Here is a 22,697-nt window from a genome sequence, read left to right as displayed (position 1 = left end):
CTGGATAATGGTTGCGAAGAATACAAATTGGAGGATATTTTATTAATAGGCAATCTCCCCTTATCTCCCAAGTCATTCGAAAAACCAAAAGAACTCAAAAAAGATTAAAAGTCAGTTATACAATGCAAAGACACCACCTTTCAGCAATGGGGTCCACTTCATGAGGAGAGCCTTGACACAAATGTCTCTTCATGGTTGTACAGGGAAGAAGACGAAGACCCAACAAAAATACCTAAAAAAATGTATCCAAAAGCATCATCTATAGTAGAAAAAATGGGTTACAAAGGACATATCTTGGGACCAGAGGAAAAAGGAAAAAAATCACCAATAAATCCTATCTCTTACAAGTATAACAGGGGCTTGGGGTACACTCCAATGCCTAAGATCACTATCACTAGTGCCCCTTCAAGTCCTTCTTTGGATATCAAATACTCTAACGAAGAGGAGTTCCATGAAATGCCTTTTGAATACGAAGACATCTTCTTTGACACCCACATCAACACCATCCTCCAATAACCCCTCCCATTCCACATGAGCTACATCTTATCCATCGTGGACTCATAGACTGGGGCCAATGAGACAAACCCACTTTAGACATCTGCGCCAATGATAACACTCTCATTACTCTCCTGACTATGCAAAATTTGGAAGACTGCAATAGAGTACATGAGATTCAACTGCATGAAAAGGGATGCTTTGGTAGTTAGGTCAATGCCCTTAGTCACAAAAAAGATAATAAAAAGAAAAAACATGATTCCCTAGGTGAAAACCTCTCTGAGGCACCTTTGGATGAGCAAAAAGTAAAAACAAAGGGCGTATCCGAAAGTGAAAACCTGGAAAAGGCACTTGAGGATGAGGGACTTGACCTCCCTACCATTGGTCATCTTCCATGGGACAGGTCAAATTTATTAATAAAGGAAACAAATAGTATCAATATGGGCACCGAAGACATTCCAAAAAATGTGCTCATTGCTAAGTCCCTCATGGATCAAGAGAAACAAGACTTCATCAATTTCCTCATAGAGACAAAAATCAACTTTTCTTGGTCCTATGCTGACATGCCAGGTCTAGATCCTGACTTGGTGGTTCATAATGTTGTTGTCCACCCAGATGCAAAACCCGTAAAACAGAAGTTGCGCAAGATGCATCCACATATTGCACTCCTGGTCAAAGCGAAACTCCAAAAGATGTTGGATGCAGAATTCATCAAACCAATAGACTACCCTGAATGGGTATCCAACATTGTACCTGTCGGTAAACCTGCTGGGGGCATCCGCATTTGTACTGATTTCTGAGATCTAAACAAGGCTTGCCCTAAAGATGATTTCCCACTCCCCAACATATACATGATTGTGGACCTCAAAGTGAGGCATGAGATGCTATCACTTATGGATGGATTTTCTGGATATAATTAAATCAAGATCGTGGAGGAAGATCAACACAAAACTGCATTCACAACACCATGGGAGACTTTTTGTTATCGGGTCATTCCTTTTGGCCTCAAAAATGTTGGAGCCACATATCAACGTGCAATGACAATAATTTTTCATGACCTCTTGCATAAAATCATGGAGGACTATGTGGATGATCTTCTAGGCAAATCAAATACAAGACAGGAGCACATCCCTATCTTAAGGCGGATCTTTCAAAGATTGGAAAAATAAAAACTGCGCCTCAATCCTAAGAAGTGTATTTTTGGTGTCACATCGGGAAAACTACTAGGTTTCTTTGTTTCTTGTAGAGGCATCAACGTTGATCCTGTAAAGGTGAAAGCTATCATGGAAATACCTCCCCCAAAGACCCTTAGATAGCTGCACAACCTCCAAGGGAAACTCCAATCTATCAAGTGCTTCATCTCGCATCTTGCAGATAAATGTCATCCATTTGCACACCTGTTGTGCAAAGACACAAAATTCAAATGGGATTGTCTATGTCAAAAGGCTTTTAAAAAAATCAAAGAATATCTGGCATCACCTCCAGTTCTTATGCCTTCTACTCCTGGAAAGCCTCTTATTTTGTACATATGTGCTACTACAGTGGCATTGGGGGCATTATTGGCACAAACAGATGATCAGGGAAATGAGCATGCCATATACTACATCAGTCAAACACAAGTGGGGTATGAACTCAATTATACTCCCATTGAAAGAGCATGCTTAGCATTGGTATTTAGTACACAGAAACTCTGACACTACATGCTAAACAACAAAACAAAATTGACTACCAAGATTGACCCTCTTAAATATCTCTTATCAAAAGATGCCCTCGCTGGCAGAACCACTAAATGGGTCATGTTGTTAAGCGAGTTTGACATTGAATATGTAGATAGAAAAGCAATCAAGGGACAGGTAATTGCAGACCAACTAGCTGACGCTCCACTTCTAGGTGACCATCCGATCCTTACAGAATTTCCAGGCAAACTCATAATGACTGTCACCACATCCTCCACATGGCAGTTGTACTTTGATGGCTCTTGCACCCAAAATGGATCGAGGGCAGGAATACTATTGATCAAACCTCAAGGAGATTGTATCCCAAAGTCATACAAGATCGCCTTTGCATGTACCAACAACATCGTAGAATATGAGGCACTGATTACTGAACTACACTTGGCTATCCAATGGAAGATAGTGGAATTACAAGTCTATGGTGATTCCCAACTTGTCATAAAACAAGTCAATGAAAAATATCAAACAAAAGATGACAAACTTCTTCCCTATTGTAGTATGGTTGAAGATCTTACGCAACATTTCACAATAATCAAGTTTGATCAAATCCCAAGAACAAATAATAGAGCTATAGATGGAATGACCACCATTGGCTCCCTCCTTCAGATGTCAGCACATTGTCAAAAGTGTGAGTTCTTGGTTGAGCAATTATTCATACTAGCATATGATTTACCAGAATCCAAAATGGTGTGCATACTCGTTGGTCCCGAATGCCCCTGGTATCAAGAGACCTTCACTTTCCTAAAAGATAACACCATTCCCCCACACCTTACCAAAACCCAACAACAAACCTTCATTTGTCGATGTGCTTGTTACACTATCCTTGGAGACACCTTATTCAGAAGGCATTTTGATAGTTCCCTCCTAAGGTGTTTAGATAAACAAGAGGCTCAATAGGCACTACGTGAAGTGCACGAAGGCATCTATGGGGCACACTCAAGTGGGCTCACCTTGGCTAAAAATCTCTTGAGAATAGGATATTGCTGGCCTAAAATGGAAGTAGATGCATATAATTATGTGAAGAAATTCATCCCTTGCCAGTAACATGGTGACAAGATCCATGCACCATCACAAGAATTGTAGTCATTCATTACACCCTGGTCATTCTCACAGTGGAGGATTGATCTCATTGGGAAAATCCACCCTACATCCTACAGTGATCATAAATTCATTATCACCGCTACTGAATATTTCACCAAGTGGGTAGAGGCCATCCCTCTTACCTTCACCACTGGTAAGCAAATATCCAAATTCATCTTGAACTACTTGATCTGTCGATATGGAATCCCAAAAGTTATCATTATAGATAACGACAGACTATTCAAAAATTGGGATGTCAAAGAACTTTGCTAGAAATTTGACATCCAACATCGCTTCTCCACCCATATTATCCACAAGGTAATGGTCAAACTGAGGGTTCTAACAAAACCCTAATCAAAATCCTCAAAAAGACGGTCAATAAAGTTGGTCATGATTGGCACCTCTAGCTCCACCCTGCTCTGTGGGCCTACCACACCTCCATCCGCACACCCACATGCGCCACCCCCTATTCCCTTGTCTTTGGCTTTGAAGTCGTCCTCCCTCTTGAGATTGAGATCCCCTATCTAAGGGTGTTGTTGCAGAATATCCTACCAAACGAAGAATACAAAATTGTCAGACTACAAGAGCTAGAACTACTGGATGAAAGGCACCTCAAGGTCTTGAACCATCTCCGGGTATATCAGAATCTCCTACGCATGAGTTAGCACAAGAAGGTCAAAACTCGAGAATTTGAAATTGGTGATCTCGTCCTCATGGAAAATTAGAAAAACCTTCAAGAAAGAGAAAATAAAGGCAAGTTTGAGCCTAATTGGCTTGGACCATATGTAATCACAACAAAATATGGATTAGGGGCATATCAGTTGGCCACTCCTGAAGGAGATCCTTTAGATGATCCAATGAATATCATGCACCTAAAAAATATTCTATGCCTAGTCCTCAAAAAGTCATCAATTGTCAAAAAATTAAAAATTAAAAATTAAAAATAAAATAAAAAAAATAAAAAAACAAAAAATAAATTAAAAAATCAAGAAAAATACAAATGAGAAAAAGATCCTAAAAAAAGATCGTCACTCTAGTGAAAACTTGGTAAAAATGCACCTTGTGACACACCCAAAAAAAAGGGGAAGAAAAATCAATTCATCCATTAGTGAAAACCACTTTGTGGTGCTATGGGCAAGTACCTTGGTGAAAACCTGCATGCAGGTGCTAAGGTAAATAATCTAGATCCATTGTCTATCAAGTCAGTACTCCATCACCTCGTATCCATCATCCTCACTATCCAATTCGCCCATCGCAACATTCCTCCACTCCCACTGGAATAAATCACGCGTATGATGATGAGTCTTCGCCTAAATAATGAATAAAGATTGTCCCATCAAACTGAGCTTTTGTGCCTCTGTGTGAGATTCATCAAGTCTTGAGGTCAGTCCTGAGCCCGCAAGTTAATCTTCAAGGTCATCTGGTCATTTTCCTAAATCCACCCACCCTATCCTTTGCCCTAGGGATGAATCCTTCCCTCGCCGGGCAGTTTAATCCTCCATCCTAATCCTACTCTTGGCAAGAGGTGTCATTTGGTCATGAATGGATGACTTATTTGATTTCTTGGATTTTCATTTTGACTTGCATCTTTTTCCCTACGACTGCCCAGATCTTCCATATCCAGGTATGTTTACAATAGGTGCATACTGGCGCATATTTTCATAGCATGGCATGTTTTGGATCTCTCTTGTATGAATCGACGACCTGGTACTAGTGTTTATCAACACTTACCTTCTCATATACAAGAGGTATCGATGTGTTTTAGGGTTTCCTTGCACGTACCCACAACTTTGTATCAGTGTTCCTCAACACTTGCATAGCTATGTGTAAGGAATTCTCATTTGACTGTGAGTCAGTCCACGCCTTGGGTTTCTCATGGCATCCTGGTTCGTATAATCAGTGGTGCAGGTTACCTAGGGCAATATCAAACTAGGTTGGCTCTCCACATGTTTTGTGCACAACTCTCCCCATCATTCCATAAAGTCCTAATCTAATAATCCCATGGAGTCTTCAATTCCCCCCCCCCCACTCTCCCCTATTCTTCTATTTTTATCTAAGATCATTGTATTACTACCAGCATATTTGCAACCAAAAAAAACATTATGCATTTAGAATGCATCACTCATTGCATTATCCATTCATTTTATCCACTTAGGTGGCATCATTCATTTCATTATTCATATAGAATCAATTATCTATTCATTCCATTACACTATTCACTTAGATTATTATTTTTCAAAAGCATTAACCACTTAGATTGCATTGCATATGTCATTTAAGTTATCCATTCATATTAGAGGGCATAAATTCATTCACTTAGATTACATTTACATTACATTATTCATTCATTTCATCAGTCATTTAGATCGCATCATTTGCATAGCATTGATCATTTACATTACAATATATGTGTAGGTGGCATTGCATTAATCATCCATTCCTCATATAGATTGCATCTAGGCTAATTTATCATTTATCATAAATCATTTGCATCTACATCTATTATTGTATTGCATATTCATCATTCCTTAAACATCCTCATATACAACATATATGCACATCAAAATATGCGGACCTACATAATCACTCATCCTACATCCATAAACATGCCAGCAATGTATCATAAGCATACATATATAAGCATCCACCTTGCATCACAAATAGGTCAGCACAATACATCCATAATCATCATCCATGCATCACATCACAAAATAATAAATAGAATCCATCGTAATAAAGTACATGCATCACCACCGCCACAAATCATATATATATATATATATAAGCTCAAAAAGATGAATATGTATGTCATAATACAATGATCACCCTGAAGGGTCAAAATATGACACATAAGCCAAAACGGAGCTAGCTCTCTCCCCCTATCTCTCCAGCCCCCTCCTCTGCACCTCCTCCCCCTAATCCTCTTGCTCCCCCTCCTCTAGGTGGCCTAAAACCCACTGATCTACCTATTTGTTGGCTTTGTATGGGTCGCTGACTCTGTGACCTATGGGATCGCACACTCTCAATGTATGAGGCTGCTCGTTGTATCGCAGGTACCACTCCGTGGTATAGCCCCCTATAGTAGGCTACCTCCCGAGTTGCCCTCTTTTCCCTCTCCCTTTGCTGCATCATATCATAACACATTTGCCCAAGCCCTGCAGGGACCAACCTCTGATGGGTCACATCCCTCTCCCCCACAACCTTGTGACATCTTCCTCTGTCCTTTGCACTCAGCCCCACAACTCCTCTAACTCATCATCCTACCGATGGAGAACATCTTGTAAAGCCTCAATGGCGGTCCTTGTCTATGCCTTTTCTAGCATCCGCTCAGACTCCTCCCTCTCCCCTCTTAGAGCATCTACCTTTGTCCTCGTTGTATGGAGGCTCTCTGTCAAATCTGTTATCTCCCACCACAACCGCTCCATCTCTGCCTCCCAGCTCTCTCTATCTGTACCTCATCCTCAAGGGAGTGAAGCCTCACCTTGGTGGGGTCTCTCTCTCGTTGGACTTTGTCAAGGTCAGTCTGTGACACTCCTCCCCTACCCTCTACTTGTGCCTCTAGAATATCCATGGGTACAACCTCCTCTCCCCCACCAACCCCTCACTCTGTGACCTCTCCTATTGGTAATGCTCATGCATGTCCCTCTCCTGCATCAATATCTCTCTTCCATACCACCCTAACCCTCCTTTGTTGTCCGTTAGCACCCCTCCCTACTACAACCACAACCCTCTCACTCGGTCCATCATCCTCTCCACCGACTATCTCATCTACTGTCGGCTGCAGCTCATCATCCTCCAAAACCCTAGGAATGGTAAGGCACACTGGAAAATCTCCCTCCCACCAGCTCCTATATCCTCTGTCATCCCTAGATCCTCTCCCGCCCTGAGCCACTCATCCCAAGCCAAGTATGATGTTGTCTGGAAACTAATCCTGCCCTCCTATGGACTCATTGTCGGGCCTCAAAATCTCTCCTCTCCTGTCATCCAAGGATACAATGGTATGTCTCCCACTATGTCCTGGACCAGGCCGAATTGTCTCGCTACTCTGTAAGGGACATAGTACTCCATGATATATACAGACCTGCCAAAGAACCACATCTCCACTCCAGCCTAGTGTAGTTGTCAGTCCCCCCTCCATGTCTCACTATCCAAAAATGGCCGCCATGTAAACTGTATAAGCTCATAAAAAATGCGGTGTCAAAACCATATCGATCCTATCTGTGTATAATGTAGCAGGCCCTTGTACCTGTCTATATATGGTCATCGAGCTCGCCTATCGTGTACACCTAGTGGCCGAGTAACTACAATATGCTACCAAGCCCAAATATGGAGAAGTTTCACTCCCACATATAAGCTGGCATACTCCCTATGCACCACAAGATGCATATTGTGGTATAATTGATCCAACATCACGTCTCCCCAGGCATACTGCGCACAATCATGTACCATGAAATAAAGACACCTACTCCATCCAACCAGAAACCCATGTCCTCTAAGATCAGGTAGAATCCGTTCGCTCAAAAAACCGCAAATCACAAGTACCAAACAAGGTATATGCAGGATACCCATTGCCCTACCCAAATGCATCTTGCTCTTGTTCAGCATTGGCAAGGCCTCATACTCGCAAACCTCCTGCAGGTAAAAATCTATTGCATCTAATCAGTATTTCGGGATGATGCCGCGAATGGGGATCTTCAAGATCCTCCATACATCTAGTAGAGTCACCGTCGCCTCACTGGTAGGTAGGTGGAAGGTGTTATATCTACTATCCCACCTCTCAACTAAAGCTGACATCATTGCAGTATGGGCTCGAATCATCGACCATCTACCCACAAAATGCAACCCCACAGCAACTAGGATCTCTAACTCATTCGACCACAACCGTCGATATAATCTCATGGTGGTTGGCCAGTGCTCCCTCGATGATAATGACCCCAAATCAACTTGCATCCAACAATCTAATTCATCATTTCACATCTTTAAACCCTATCTTGCCCCCTGATGCACGTATGCCTTACCCCACCTCAAAATTGTAATCATATTTCTAATCCATTCCTTCCCTAGCGCACGCATTGATTCACTCAACGCTCGCGCCATTCTATAGGTGCACGCATTAATAGACCCCCATTAGGGACCCTAGAGCAAACTAGCGTGACCGCTCACGCAGGATAATCTCCCCTCCCCCCCCCCCGACCATATACTAAACTATCCTAGCATGAGCGGCCCGCACCACGATATCCCTATCTCATCCCTGACCTAACCCTAACCTATCGTAGCGCGACCACTAGCATTGCGCCACCTTTTCCTAACCCTAAATCCCCTCCACCACGAGCGCCCGTGCAAAAGCATGACTGCCCGCCCCAAAACCCCTGCTTTTCCCCTTCCACTCATGAGCGCTCATGCTACCCTAGAGGCATGCACACTGAAATGGCAATCAACATGTCTGCCTCGCTAAACTTTTAGCCCTAAATTAAGCCCTAATTCTAGCCTAAACCTAAAAATTCATAGAGGATAGTCGTACATACCAGTGGTCCATAGCTCGCAGGTCTCTCGTACCATCAGATCCTCTCAGCGCGATGCTCATGTGTGGGAACGTGATCCATCTCTCCTTCTCTTCTTCTAGGCTCTAAGTTGCTCCAAGGCTTGTGTGTAACAATGACCCCTCATTGGGCCCTTTGTGGCTTATATGGACCCTCTTGTGGGTCCATTCCCTTCGTGTTCTCGCTCCTTCTATCTCCTCTTCTATTTTTCTCAATCTACTTTGTCTTTCTTTCTCATTCATTTCTCCTCCCTTCTTCTTTCTTCTTCATTTCAATAATTTTTCATCAATTTTTTAAAACAATTTTCGAAAACATTCTCGAGGGGGCATACACCACCCACGTTTTACGCTGGGGCATGTTTTTCTTTTTTCTTCTTCTATCCTTTACCCATCGCCAAATTTGTCGTTGCGTAAAAGAGGGGCAAAATGTAGACACTTAAATTAACTATTTTAATTTATTTAAGTTCCTCGCGTAATAGATTTATTAATTGTGCCAATTCCTATTCCTTCTCAATATTAAGTAAATATAATTAATGTTGTCACTATAGTTTGTTGAATGATTTATTTAATAAATCAATCTACCTTTATTTTTCTAAAATCCCTAATATTAGTTCTCTCCAAATTCCTCATTTTGATTAATTAATTTTAATTAATTAATTAATCTAGATTATTCCTATAAATCACCTTTTTCTTAATCCATCATTAACCTAATGATTTATTCTAGAAACCCCCTAATTTCACTTATCATTATTCTTCTAATTTTTAATTCCCTCCACTCATTCTCTCTCCTAGTCAAATCCTCCTACAAATCCCATCTACTCTAATCCCACCTAATCATTCTTCTAACCCATCTCCTAATGAGATGCTTATGGCTAATCATCATGATCTACCACAAAGTCAACTCCTTGTCCCTTCCATCCAACCACCTTCTTTAAATGCCCTTTTCCTAGGTGATCACATTCCTCTAGACATCCCATCCTCCAAGGAATTTGTAATTCCTCCTTATTCCTCCAATCCATATGATCATCCTTTTTGAAGAATTTTTAATTCATCATCCTCATCCCTCAAGGAATATTTTATTCCTTTCCCTTCCCTAGGCACATTGGGAAGTCTTCCCTAGGCACATTGGGAAGTCTTCCCAATGAGCCTTGAGGAGTGTGGAGACAAGAAATGCCTTTAAGGCATATCTCTTGGTCTCCACACTTGTCTTGTCACCTCCTCTTGGGCCATGTTTGGGCTCACAGGAAATCCCGACCCTTCATCTTGGGTCAATCCTAGCCCTCCATTTCTTCTCCTCTCCTCCTATAAATTGAGGACTCCATCCCCTTGTATCTCATCTCCAAATCTTGTAAGTGCATGCTGCTAATTTGTTTAGTGAAATCCATCTAGATACCAAAACTATAGCCAAATCATCCTCACTTGCATACTTAGCCATTTTGATCATCATCCACAACTTCACTCTTCCATCCATCTATCCATCTCCATCCTCATTTGTGCACACTTTGAAGAGCCAACCACATATCTGTATTGGACCAATCCAATCAAGCTAAGGAGTGGCGCATTCTTGGCTTCATCAAGAGTCCAAATCGGAGGAACAAGAGAACTCTCTTGTCAAGGTATAATAGATTGTTGTTCATGTCTTTTATTTGTATGTTTTATGCTCTGATTTGAATTGACAATCTAACCTTGCTTTTAGATATTTCCCTTGGTTCACAACTTACTGTCTCCAAAGGGTTTGTCAAAGACACAGACACAAAATATACCAAGCTAAACAAATGCCTCAAAATTACTTTAGACTAGTCCTTTATATTGAAACGATGTGATGACAAAATTGCACCTACTAAAAAGGTTTCAACCTTCACACCAATAAATGAGATTGCTAACTATAGCAACTACACTTTGGTTAGTATAGTTGGTAGTTTGGTTGATATTGGGAACACAACAATAATCCAAATAAAATATGGCACACTGGTCATGCGTAAGACTTTAAAAATCAATGACATATCTAAATTTTCCATTGATGTGAACCTTTGAGGTGATGCATGGTAGGCTATAGGTGAGGAATTGAAAAAAAAAAAAACATTGTGGTGGTGAGTTGGTAATTGTTTCTGTTATCAACGGTTGGGTGGGCTACTTTAAATGGAAAAGTTATTAACGACACTGCTGCGACACTCGTGAATGTTAACCCCTCTATCCCAGAAGTGCAAATACTCATAGAGAGGGGGAGATTAACATATGATGTAGTGATTTTTTCCTCAACCCATAGACAACTCAATACGTCATATACAAGGATGACAATTGCCTCTATTATGAAATGATGTGCTGATCTTATAGATGCAGTTGAAACAACTATAAGAGTGACCATTCAAATGATCAAACCTGATGCTTTTTGCTACCCAGCTTGCCCGCTAACATTCAATGGGAAAGAATGGAAAAAAAAAATGTGTTCAGCAAAAGGTCGATGAATGGTTCTTCCCTAGGTGTCAAGTGCAAGTGCTTAAATGTATTTATCCATATATATTACAGCTAAGGCTTTATAATCATATTGGCTACATCTGGGTTACTGCATTTGATGAAGTGGCAAACAAATTATTACAGATCTCAACAAAAGACCTATACATGCTTCAGTATGATACTAACACCCCTATTAAGCCCATTGCTCTTATCAAAGGTGTTCAATGCACTTTGTATATTTTTACACTTTACATCAAACTAGAGATGTACAACTCTGAGAACAAATTGAAATCTACAATTACAAGGGTTGCAAAGATTGATTCTAAGGCTGAGTCCAGACTCTTGCTCTCTAAAATTGCTAAACTCATAGATCCAACATAGTGAATATGCAATCTTATAAGTTTCCTCCACTTTGTTAAAGTTTTAAAAACATCGTAGATAACTACGTTATTATGTTTATTATGTTTTTCTTTTTTTTAAATGTTGCCACCTGATACACTTTTTTCCTTTCAATGCTTATGGATTTACATAGAAACTTTAAACAACCTACAACTTTCCTACATGCTTCAATGTCTTTTCGTCATTATATTCCTTTTTCACTATCCTCTCTGGCTATTCAAAAGGTTGTACATGATTATGTGTCTTTACTGTGTATTTTTGGTTTAATAAAAAACTATACCTTTGTATCATTGTATTGTACCATTCCTATTGTTTTTTTTTCATTGCTTGCTTGGTCCTCCTTTTAAAGAAACACGTGAACTTGTTAATTCATATATAATAATGCATTTTTATATATATTACATTTATAGTGATTACACTTGATGGCATTATAATTTTCAATTGAAGTTAAGTTCACCCTTGCATATGAATATGAAAATGTATCAATGCTTGATTATATATGTTTGCTACAACAAAAGTTGAAGTTATTAACCACCCCATTGTTGACCAATCTACTATTTTACTTTTGTATGGGATATTTCCAAACCCATTGAAACCCTCAATGCAAAACCACTCTTATATCTTGGTTGTCAATTATTAGTCATGACAATGTTGCAAAAAAACATAGTGATTGTTGCAATCTTACTCAGATAGAAGATGAAATAGCCATGTATCCTGCTCACAATAAAAAAAATCTTCTCCATATTAGTGCTCGATAAAGTCACTATCAAAAGACATCATGTCATTGGCAACTGCTACACCGTTATCAAGCTTGCCAGAACCCCACACTTTGTTTCAACATTCACATTATGCTTACAATGTTACACATTCAACATGGTTGGTTGCCACACTTTCTAACCACACAAAACATCCCTTGCGACAACCAAACTTTCAACCACCTTGAATGCAGACATTTCCATTGACCACCGAAGACATCAATACATGATGTTTTTTTTGCTATATGGCCTAACCACCACATTCCTCTTTGGGAAAAATAAACAGCAGTGTGCTTGTTCCTATCTTGTCATGTATTGCTCAAATACATATACATTATGCCCTACATGTTCAACATCATGACTCATACATGCCTATATGTACATTTATATGCATGTAGTTAGCTAGATATATATTCCCAAGCGCATACATAGAGGGGATAAAATGTAGACAATGAAAACCCAAAATTAATTTTGAGCTTTGATCTTGCAACTGCAACTTTTAGAAAGCATTGCCCACAACTGTACCGGTAGGATGTTGACCACCTGTTCGTTGGATACTTCATGTTGGGATGCTAACTACATCCTGGGTTATATATCTATCTATATGCATACATATATTTATGCTTACATGCATGTATGTAGCCATGTAAACAAACAAGCGTTCTTCCACATGAATATTTTTTAAAAGAGACCTTAACCTTTCTACCTATATGTAGCTATCCCTTTACAACTATGCATTGCCACAATACACCAATGTTATAACACAATATAATACTATGTCTATATGTGTGTGTGTGTGTGCACCATTGCAAATCTTGCCCAGTACGCAATTACTCAAGTTGTAAACAACAAATGTTCCCTTCAATCGGCGGAGGAGGGTGGAGAACCATTGGCAGGGAATTGGGGTTCTACCGATTGAAGGTAGCTCATGGATAGAAATATTTTGGTTTGATAAATAGCCATTTAACTTTTTCATTGTTAAATAGTTCATAATACTATTGTCATAGGAAAAAAATTATTCGATTACGTCTGCATGTATATTGTCTATCAAACCATATCTGATACTTGCCTACCTTCTTTCTTCTGATACTTGTACATATTGGTGATTATTTTCCAGACCTTCTCCCTAGTAGGTGCAATGTTTGATCATTGATTTTGCATTCTATCTGGATCATTCCCTACATTCATAACATAGTATTTCTTTCTATTTTGTTTCGTGCTTGCACCCCCACCAATTGTTGCTTCATTTTGTCTTTCTCTATTTCTTGTTTTGTGTGTTATATTGCTTCAATGTCTTTATGTAATTAGATTTCCATAAATGTTTACTTTCGAATATGTTGACCTTTAATAGTATACATATTTATTTTATATGCTATTGCAGAAACAAACATGTTGTTCTCTGAACATCCTTAAATCTATATATGTTTGCAATATCATGATGGTAATTTGTTTGTGTCTATGTTTAAATGTGTTTAGTTACGTTTTGTACATGTGTATACTTTTCCAACTACTTGCATTCCCACTTTGATACTTTTTAATCTTTTCCTCAATCGCACATTGCAAGCAAGCTCTTTGCAAAAAAAATGACTCTGTTGTTTATAAATAATAGCATTGCATGCCATCTAAACACAAATGTGTTTCTTTATTGAATATAAATTAAAAGAAATAACATATTATTAGTTCATCTAAGATAAACCAACAGGAAGAGATGGCATCCCCGCCATGTGAAGCATGTTCATATAATTGTTGTGTGAAACATGGAGCAGTTCCCTTGTTTTTCAAATTGATGTTGGAAGGGAACTTTACAAAATTGGTACACTCCATATGCCTTTGACTGTAACCAAATACCTTTATATTATTATTTTGTTAATATCTGCACTTTTTTACTTTCCCTTGATGGTTTTCTAGAGAATACCACCAACATTTGTGTCACAACTCACTAGTATTCTCAATACATGTGGTTTTGCAAGCACGATTGGGCATCCAGTGATATTTTCTTCTTTTTGCATACCACAATGTTGTTCAATTCACCGATGGATGGCAACAATTTGTAGTTGATAATGGCCTCGAACATGGAGATTTCGTAGTTTTCAAATACATGGCCACCTCTTTTTTCAAGGTTATAATCTTTGGGTGAACTGACTGTGAAAAAAACTACCCTCTCCAAGATGTGCACACACATTCAAAACTTAAGCATAGGCCCGCACCATCTTTTCCACGTGAATCATACCATAGAATAGATAACACCACTAATTAGCGTCCTACTTCTACCAACATTAACCCTACGGAAAATTGCTCCCACACTCCTTTCTCTCTTGGTTAGTATACTCTCCTATGACCATTCTCATAAAAAAAAGTTTTTGTACGTTTATTGGATCCTTCCTGCTTTCAAATTGTGTTTTGCAACTAAATGCTCCTTAATTTCATTTCTCCCCTCTCCAACTCAACAACAATTGGACCTCCCACTAGCCTTGTTTCAAACAAACCTTACACAACGATGGTTGTAAAACGATGGAGTATTGGTGGGCGTTTTCTCATGGTGAGCAACAACAAATTGTTTTTCTTGCTATGACTTGGTATTTATAGTGTTTTGTATATTTAACTTGTAATACTATTGTCTTCTTGCATAAATTTACTAAACATTTTGCACGTGCACTACGCCTCCCACATTATCAAGCTCGGCTCACTCTCTGCACATGAGATGGTTGTTCCTAGCCTATCAAAATTATAATTGATAATGATACAATAGTGTTCTTTGTTAGCTGGAGGCAATTTGTTTATGAAACAAGAGTACAAGAAGGTGATACTTGCATATTTGAAAACCTTGGTAAATTCACTATCCACGTACACATTTCTTGTTCTCATTTTCTAGGTAATTAGTTGACTTTTCCTTGTTTCGGATTTACCACATGTATAAATACAGAAAAATATCACAACTACCAATTGCACATTTTTCCCCTGCATACCACTTATTTCATTCTGCATGCAGGCTAAAGCAAATTTCATCAACTACCTTGTGCATTTGTATAATTATTTGTTTACTGGTTGATCTACTTCAATAACATTTTTGCACAACAACAAAAAAATATTTCAATATTATTATTTACCTTTGCAACTTGTATAGACTTTGCAGTTACCTCGTGTCTAACTAAACCATAGTTTTCAACAATAATATCTCTTTTTTTATATTGTTTCCTCTGCTCAAATACATTATGGTTATTATATTAGACATGCCTCTCACCTTGAATTGTTTTTCTATTTGTATATTTTTTTGGATTATTGTATTGATGCTTATGATGTTGCCACATAGTTATATGTATAAATATGCTAAACTATGGTATACATTTGTGAAACATCTTTTGTTTGCCTATGTATAATCATCTACATGTACATATGTATATGTGTATATTTATATATATGTTTACAGTTTCTACCTATCCTATACGTTGGAAGACTGGAAATGTCTTGCCATCGGCCGAGACAGGAAGGCTCATCGGAAACATGCTGGAAAATGCACCTAGCTGGAAGACTGACACTTTTGAATCTTCCAATGCTATTTACCTCACGAGTTATATATTTACAAATGTACATATCTAAATATACATGTCAAGTGTGTATATAATATGTATGCATAAGTATATATATGACTCCCCAAAAAATTACATGTGTTGTAGTATGAAAACTAAAAAAAATGCATGTATTGTTTAATTTACAGTGATACAACTATTCCCCAACTGTGCTCAATTGTTTCCCCACAATCAAAAAATACCTTGAATACAAATCGGCTCACCCATCAATAAAAAACCTCCTTGTTGTTAAAATCCCTCCACACAACTTCATCTTTACACAACACTCTCTGCACAACATTGATATGCATTGCATGTAACTCCCACTTATACTTGCCAACTTGTTCATCCTTCGAATACCATCACTTCCTTCAATTTCTATCATGATATATACACAAACCACACACTGTACTTCACCCATTGCATAGGTTTAACACTCTACACTTGGCTGAGGTGCACATGTTGCTCAAGCAGGGCACAACTATGATAATCCTAATACTCTTCAATTGGCAGAGGAGGGTGGAGAACCATTGGCAAGGAATTGGGGTTCTACCAATTGAAGAGTTTTCCTCTATACACTTTGTGAACTAGTGTAAAACTTACTTATCGCAGACCATGATTTCAGAAAAGATTGCTTCTTGATAGGTACAATTGATTGCACTTTGCAGGTTCATTTGGTTAGGTTCTTGTTTTCATTGTCAATCCCATTTCGTTCTTTTCCTCTTCCATGTTTCTATTGTTTCTCTTTTGTGTTGCAACCTTCATATATAAACTTCTCCACATGTTACATAGCCTGATCATGAACATTATTCTCACTGTAAGTACACCAATTTCCAAAAAACTTGTATTCTAATCAACTTGGTTTAATTCAACACACTACTCCTACAATTTATGCTTGCTTAATCATCTATTTTCTTCCTTCCAGATAAGTATCAATATCAGCCGCACAATGATACTACTAATAGCTTTCACTTTTAGCTTTCAATCAATACTTTCTCATTCCAATATAAATAAAAAACAAACCAGACTATTTCAGGTTTAAACTATTATCTTCTAGCATCTTTATATTCTAAACTTCTGTTACAAGAACTTCCATTATATACTTGTACTTTTTAACTATTTTCTCTTTCCCTTCTTCCTCTACAAAACTAACAATTGCAATGTTTTTATTTTGACATGGTAGGTTCCAACGTCATTGCAGCTCTTTCACAGACATGCTCATTGGCCACATGCTATGCTTCCTACTATTTGCAAAATTTCATGGAAGCGACACAAAAAAGTTATTTTGCATGTTATCATTGCCTACTATAACCAATATGGAAAGCATACTATTTTATAGTTATTGTAACTTTCAGACATCATTATGATATGTAAAAAAAGGAATACTTGTTATGTTTTAGTATCACTATGATACATTAAAAAGGAATGCTTATTATTTTCAACTAATTGTAACTTACAAACATATCATTATGATATGCAAAGTTGTACTTCACCCACTATCTATCTGCTTCTCCAAATAACAATACTATGCTACATTCATATTAAATTGTTCACTTTCATTACGTACTTTAAATATTTCAAACCTTTCATCTTCCCAACATTTATTTTGTCATTCTCTCAACTTGCCATATTTCCTAAAAAAATAATAAATCAAAGTCATATTAATTTTCTATTTAAGTCCACCTCTTTTACTTACATTGTTAATCACACTTCCAAACTTCCACTCATAGTCGCAATTGCTTTCCTCATTGCATAAGAAAAGCCACCACAACTTCATTTTTAAAAGTAATTTACAAAGTTTACATATAATGCTCGTTCTCCTTCATACTTATTGTAAAGTGGAATATTGGACCCTAGTGGTTCCCCACCTAGGAGAGAGAAAGGAAACCACTAGGATGATTTTCACTTGATACAAAAGTGTACTTTACATTCAAAAGAGGGATTGAATTCACTAGATCCAAATCCAAGGGAAATGAGGATGTGAATGCTAAGTGGATTGCAAGTTGTTGGAATGTAATTTTCCCTCTTTTGAAAATAGATATGTTGACTTGTTGACTATGTAGAAAAGGAAGACAAAATAGATGAAACAAGGAGTTACCAATTCGGTATCGCGTTTTAACTTTAGATCTGAGATGTTTAGACTGATACAGATCTGCCCTGCAAATTTGGACAAAATTCGTTGGGACTGTGTAAAAGTTATGCACAGTCCTCCGAAAAATCCACTAGTCGAAAAGGGTTTTCTCGTCTCTACAAATGAAGCCTAAATTTACAATTACAGTCGTGTGCCTGCAACCTACACACATAAAAGAAGGGAAGAAGGGTTGTGCATAGGGGTTTGCCTCAGTCAAACTTCGATTGAGGAATCAACCTTGAAACAAAGTAATTGCAAATGCTTAAATGTAAATAATGGAAATGTATACCTTGTAGATCTACAATTTGTTGATGATAGTTGCTTTGCTTCTTGAATATAATCACAAGTGTTACATGAAATGGTATGTAACATGACAAAACCCTAACATATACACATGCTTGCAAATGAATGTTGTAATTTTGCTCCAATTGATGAGTGAAGAAGACACATGAAGGAGAAGAGGACTTGATGAATGCTTGAAGGCTTGAACACTTGAATGCTTGATGACGATAATAGAGACCTTCCGCTTGTTTACCCAATTTTCACTTATCTTCGCTTATGCAAATGAGAGGACTAGATCCCCTTTTATACTTGCCTTGGAGGGTTTAATTTTCCTCTCACCAAAGGCCGACATAGGGAAAATTAAATCCCAAATAGCAAATTAGGTCCAAGGGTCGGATAAACCCATTTTGGGGCCACACAAAGAGGGAGGGCAGGGGCTCCACGCCCCCATCCTACCATATTTTGGGGCTTGGATAGGGTCATGAGGTGACACAAGGGCTGAAACAGGGGGAGATTTGGAAGAATAATGCAGAGAGGGGTCCCAATTGAGTAGGGAGATGCAGTCGCTAGGGTGAGCACCTAAAACACGGTCAAAATTGTAAGGGTCACAATTTTATGATGCTACATTTAGCCCCCACTTTAGCGGGAGTATGGCTTACACCAATACTGTCGATAAAGTAGAAGAAAGAGAGAGATGAAGATGAGAGATGTAGAGCAATACCACAAGGAGTATAAGACATCACTAATCTTGAGGAACAAAAGCCCCCGATATTAGGATCTTAACTCACTCAAACATATGCAAGAGCGCACAAGACAAATATAACAAGACAAACAAGATAAGACAAAGCACAAAAGACACACAACAAAAACAAAATACAAGACCACAAATCAACTAGCCGAAGAGACCTTGACACTAAAATGTCTCAACAACTAATTGAAAAACAAAGACAAATGCCATCACATAAACACCAATAATTACATAAAAGAGAAAAGTTGACATCATCCGTGAACCATCAATAGTAAAACTATGAGTTCATGAGAGGAAGAAGAGAGAGAACATGAATACACACTTTGGTGATCCATGAGAAGAAAGGCGAACAAAAGGAACCATGGACATCTCACCCCTAAAACTAGGTGATCCATGGAGAAAAAAGGACATGGAAAACTAATCCCTAGATTCTGTCTAGGTGATCCATGTAAGGCAGGAGAGTGAGAACACCGTTAGTTCCACTCAACCTCATGCATGTGTGTGCAAGTGAGGTTTGAAGAACCTCATAAGAGTCTATGCCTGAGTATGTTACAACTTGTATAAGATGTATAGTACAAATGTCAAGAAAGTGGTGACATCTCTCTCTAAGAGGCTGCCCTACGATTCCGAGAATATCCCACTATATAAGAGAAAAGTGGCAACATCTTGCTCTAAGAGGCTACCCTCTGGTTCCGAGAATGACCCATTGTAAAAGAGAAAAGTGGCGACATCTCACTCTAAGAGGCTTCCTTCTGGTTTCGAGAATGATCCACTATATAAGAGAAAAGTGGTGACATCTCGCTCTAAGAGGTTACCCTCTGGTTCCGAGAATGACCCATTGTATAAGACAAAAGTGGCGACATCTTGCTCTAAGAGGCTGCCCTCTAATTTTGAGAATGACCCACTGTATAAGAGATACAATGCACGAGAGAAATATAAGACAAAAAGAGCAGTGTGGGTGCTCCCCCCTTAAGATGTCAACGTAGTTTAATGTTGATATCTTAAGGACGGTATAACAAGGATACCTACATTCGACACCAAGAAGATATCCATCATGCAACAATGTCATAAATCCAAGCAAGAGAGGGAATACTCTTCAAGCAAGGATAAGATAGTTGAAAAGAGATATCTTGTTATAAGTGTAGAGGAGATCCTTGGAGGAGAAGAGATATTTTCTCAAAAGAGATCTACCTCCAAGAGGAGTTGTCTTAGACAAATATAACATCTTCTAGAATGAAGCACATAAGAGAACAAGAATTCAATCCTTCCTCCTATTGCTAGGTGAAAGGGATTCTTGATGAAGGATGACTCACTTTTATCCCAATGGGGATGGGTGAATTTATTATAAATGTACATTACCAAGTGTGAAAGAGGTTATAGTCAAGGACTTACACCTCTTGTATAAGAGAGAACCCTTGAGCAAATAATAAATATTTCACACAAGGAATGACATCAAGTAATAAAACTCACATCATCCACAAAATAGGAAAGAGTGGATCCTTAGAGAGAGAGAGAGAGAGATCATTTCCCCCCAAGTGTAGGGACAACGAGAAGAGCTTACACAATCTTCTAGAGAGAGATTAAATATAAGCAAATGCACAATCTACTTACATGAACACATGTAAGAAAAGACATTAGTATATGTAAAATATACGTCTCAATAAGTGGCAATCATCTAAGAGAAGAGAGAAAGAGAATCACATATTCACCAAGGGGGATTAGTCATAAGAACATACCATTGTAAGAAATGATAATCACATATGAAAAATGCAACCTTTAAAGGAAATAATGATAAGTGAGATAGAATGAAAGAGAAAGGAGCGAAATCCTTGCCCCCCAAGTGAGAAGAACAAGGAGAATCATTACACACCTTCTAATGGTGATTATTTTCAAGCAATATGCCTTCCTAATGGAACAAATCCTCTCAAGGAAGGGACATGTACTTTACGACAAATCATTCCATGCTAGGGAGCATACCATACTTGTGAATAACTGGAACCATAGAAGAGGTAAGTTTTTCAAGGGAATGAAGGAAAGAGAACAAGTGGATTACTCATTAAAGATGCTCCTCTCCAAGCAAAGAGGAAAACCAAAGAACAATTATATGCTCACATAAGAATAACTCTATGCAAGACAAAAGATCTAATAACGAATAATGCACAAAGATATAGATAAATCCATAGAAAGAAGAAGGAAAGTGAACTTCATGTTGCTACCCCAAGGTATTTAAAATTGAAATAACACCACCACAAATGATAAAGAGCCCCCAATTACGTTGGCTCCTTATGTCATAGGGTGAAGAGAAACATGAAGAGAAAAGAAGTGCTAAGGCACTAAGTTTTGCCAAGAAATACAACTAGATCTATTGTAAGACAAATTCGTGCACGATCATATTGCTTTTGAAAAAAATTGTTAAATGCATGACATTTTACAAGAGAATGTGAATATGAATTATGAAAAATGCTAGTCTTTCGGGATGATAAATATGTTTTAATTCATCTTCTTGACATGGAGGAGAAAAATGTTAGAAGAAGAAGGATCATTATCCATGATTCTAATTGTTCCATTGTCTATGCCTTCTTGAATAGATTTCTGAAAATCAAGGCAATCATCGGCATTGTGATCATAGGTTTGATGAAATGAGCAAAAAGGACATTTTGAAGAAGAAGCATTCTTGCGGGCTCTTATGATTTGTTGTCTTTGAAGATGATTTTGAAACTTTTGGAGCCTAAGGAGTTCGTCCATGGGGAGAGGAGTCTCATTTCCTAGGCCTTCTATAGTAGCTTGTGTGGGAGAGTTTATAGGGACACAAATTCCTTGTTCAAACTTCCCAAGTCCTTGTCCTCTAAAACCTTGTTTTGTTATTATATGAAAGCCACAACTATAAGAATGTTGCAAATGGGTAGGTGGGGGAATAGGATCATGAATTTCTTTGAAACTTGGTGTGAAATGGGGCATAAAAGGATTTGTATATGAAGAAGGAATATCAGTTTTGGGAGATTGGGAATGAGCACCTTCATCATCTAAAGGCTCATTTTTACTTGTTTTTGTGTGAGGAGAAAAATCATTAAGAAAATGCATAACATGATCCTCTCTACATATATTTTGATGTTGAAGATAGGTCTTAGGAGAACAAGGAGGGTCTAAAGATGTAAGAATGTTAATATTTTGATTTTGCCCCCCTTGCCCAAGGGTATGTGTATGAGAAGAAGATGGGCCCATGTTGCTTTCCAATGCTTGCTCTCTTTTAAAAATATCATTGGTTGAAGCATTAGTTCTCATGTCATTCACACAAGGGATCTACAAAAGCCTTAAGGTGATTAACATATGAAATGAATTTGGTTAATAACATCACCGTAATACCACATAAATGATACATGAAAGCTTTGAGATTAAATTGAAAAGGAAATAAATTCGAAAACCTAACAACACAATATGACCAAGTGCTATGAATGAAAAGAAGCAACATGAAATGAAAGAAGCCATTATCCAACACAAGATTGTAATAAATATAT

Source organism: Cryptomeria japonica, chromosome 4 (genome assembly GCF_030272615.1).
Source record: "Cryptomeria japonica chromosome 4, Sugi_1.0, whole genome shotgun sequence".
In the NCBI taxonomy this organism is placed as follows: domain Eukaryota; kingdom Viridiplantae; phylum Streptophyta; class Pinopsida; order Cupressales; family Cupressaceae; genus Cryptomeria; species Cryptomeria japonica.
The sequence above is the reverse complement of the archived record's forward strand: the minus strand, read 5'-3'. Positions refer to the sequence as shown.